Here is a 3182-nt window from a genome sequence, read left to right on the forward strand (position 1 = left end):
GGGCTGCGGGCTCGCCTAGCCCAGCAAGGCCTCAACATAGCACTTTTACCTCCCTCTCGGCCAGAATCAGCGTCCATCCTCAAAACTGGAAACGTCGAGGCCCTGCTCCCAGGACAAAGGTGCCAGCCCCAAAAGACCTGCCTGGCCTCAAACCTCCCTCAGCGGCCCTCGCACAGACCCACTCACATTGGGGCTGCGGGCTCGCCTAGCCCAGCAAGGCCTCAACATAGCGCTTTTACCTCCCTCTCGGCCAGAATCAGCGTCCATCCTCAAAACTGGAAACGTCGAGGCCCTGCTCCCAGGACAAAGGTGCCAGCCCCAAAAGACCTGCCTGGCCTCGAACCTCCCTCAGCGCCCCATGAACAGACCCACTCACATTGGGGCTGCGGGCTCGCCTAGCCCAGCAAGGCCTCAACATAGCGCTTTTACCTCCCTCTCGGCCAGAATCAGCGTCCATCCTCAAAACTGGAAACGTCGAGGCCCTGCTCCCAGGACAAAGGTGCCAGCCCCAAAAGGCCTGCCTGGCCTCAAACCTCCCTCAGCGCCCCATGAACAGACCCACTCACATTGGGGCTGCGGGCTCGCCTAGCCCAGCAAGGCCTCAACATAGCACTTTTACCTCCCTCTCGGCCAGAATCAGCGTCCATCCTCAAAACTGGAAACGTCGAGGCCCTGCTCCCAGGACAAAGGTGCCAGCCCCAAAAGACCTGCCTGGCCTCAAACCTCCCTCAGCGCCCCATGAACAGACCCACTCACATTGGGGCTGCGGGCTCGCCTAGCCCAGCAAGGCCTCAACATAGCACTTTTACCTCCCTCTCGGCCAGAATCAGCGTCCATCCTCAAAACTGGAAACGTCGAGGCCCTGCTCCCAGGACAAAGGTGCCAGCCCCAAAAGACCTGCCTGGCCTCAAACCTCCCTCAGCGGCCCTCGCACAGACCCACTCACATTGGGGCTGCGGGCTCGCCTAGCCCAGCAAGGCCTCAACATAGCACTTTTACGTCCCTCTCGGCCAGAATCAGCGTCCATCCTCAAAACTGGAAACGTCGAGGCCCTGCTCCCAGGACAAAGGTGCCAGCCCCAAAAGACCTGCCTGGCCTCAAACCTCCCTCAGCGCCCCATGAACAGACCCACTCACATTGGGGCTGCGGGCTCGCCTAGCCCAGCAAGGCCTCAACATAGCACTTTTACCTCCCTCTCGGCCAGAATCAGCGTCCATCCTCAAAACTGGAAACGTCGAGGCCCTGCTCCCAGGACAAAGGTGCCAGCCCCAAAAGACCTGCCTGGCCTCAAACCTCCCTCAGCGGCCCATCGCACAGACCCACTCACATTGGGGCTGCGGGCTCGCCTAGCCCAGCAAGGCCTCGAACATAGCACTTTTACCTCCCTCTCGGCCAGAATCAGCGTCCATCCTCAAAACTGGAAACGTCGAGGCCCTGCTCCCAGGACAAAGGTGCCAGCCCCAAAAGACCTGCCTGGCCTCAAACCTCCCTCAGCGCCCCATGAACAGACCCACTCACATTGGGGCTGCGGGCTCGCCTAGCCCAGCAAGGCCTCGACATAGCACTTTTACCTCCCTCTCGGCCAGAATCAGCGTCCATCCTCAAAACTGGAAACGTCGAGGCCCTGCTCCCAGGACAAAGGTGCCAGCCCCAAAAGACCTGCCTGGCCTCAAACCTCCCTCAGCGGCCCTCGCACAGACCCACTCACATTGGGGCTGCGGGCTCGCCTAGCCCAGCAAGGCCTCAACATAGCGCTTTTACCTCCCTCTCGGCCAGAATCAGCGTCCATCCTCAAAACTGGAAACGTCGAGGCCCTGCTCCCAGGACAAAGGTGCCAGCCCCAAAAGACCTGCCTGGCCTCGAACCTCCCTCAGCGGCCCTCGAACAGACCCACTCACATTGGGGCTGCGGGCTCGCCTAGCCCAGCAAGGCCTCAACATAGCACTTTTAGGTCCCTCTCGGCCAGAATCAGCGTCCATCCTCAAAACTGGAAACGTCGAGGCCCTGCTCCCAGGACAAAGGTGCCAGCCCCAAAAGGGCTGCCTGGCCTCAAACCTCCCTCAGCGCCCCATGAACAGACCCACTCACATTGGGGCTGCGGGCTCGCCTAGCCCAGCAACGCCTCGACATAGCACTTTTACCTCCCTCTCGGCCAGAATCAGCGTCCATCCTCAAAACTGGAAACGTCGAGGCCCTGCTCCCAGGACAAAGGTGCCAGCCCCAAAAGGCCTGCCTGGCCTCAACCCTCCCTCAGCGGCCCTCGCACAGACCCACTCACATTGGGGCTGCGGGCTCGCCTAGCCCAGCAAGGCCTCAACATAGCGCTTTTACCTCCCTCTCGGCCAGAATCAGCGTCCATCCTCAAAACTGGAAACGTCGAGGCCCTGCTCCCAGGACAAAGGTGCCAGCCCCAAAAGACCTGCCTGGCCTCAAACCTCCCTCAGCGCCCCATGAACAGACCCACTCACATTGGGGCTGCGGGCTCGCCTAGCCCAGCAAGGCCTCAACATAGCGCTTTTACCTCCCTCTCGGCCAGAATCAGCGTCCATCCTCAAAACTGGAAACGTCGAGGCCCTGCTCCCAGGACAAAGGTGCCAGCCCCAAAAGACCTGCCTGGCCTCAAACCTCCCTCAGCGCCCCATGAACAGACCCACTCACATTGGGGCTGCGGGCTCGCCTAGCCCAGCAAGGCCTCGACATAGCACTTTTACCTCCCTCTCGGCCAGAATCAGCGTCCATCCTCAAAACTGGAAACGTCGAGGCCCTGCTCCCAGGACAAAGGTGCCAGCCCCAAAAGACCTGCCTGGCCTCGAACCTCCCTCAGCGCCCCATGAACAGACCCACTCACATTGGGGCTGCGGGCTCGCCTAGCCCAGCAACGCCTCGACATAGCACTTTTACCTCCCTCTCGGCCAGAATCAGCGTCCATCCTCAAAACTGGAAACGTCGAGGCCCTGCTCCCAGGACAAAGGTGCCAGCCCCAAAAGACCTGCCTGGCCTCGAACCTCCCTCAGCGGCCCAAGCACAGACCCACTCACATTGGGGCTGCGGGCTCGCCTAGTCCAGCAACGCCTCGACATAGCACTTTTACCTCCCTCTCGGCCAGAATCAGCGTCCATCCTCAAAACTGGAAACGTCGAGGCCCTGCTCCCAGGACAAAGGTGCCAGCCCCAAAAGACCTG

The sequence above is a fragment of the Balearica regulorum genome, chromosome 32 (genome assembly GCF_011004875.1).
Source record: "Balearica regulorum gibbericeps isolate bBalReg1 chromosome 32, bBalReg1.pri, whole genome shotgun sequence".
In the NCBI taxonomy this organism is placed as follows: domain Eukaryota; kingdom Metazoa; phylum Chordata; class Aves; order Gruiformes; family Gruidae; genus Balearica; species Balearica regulorum.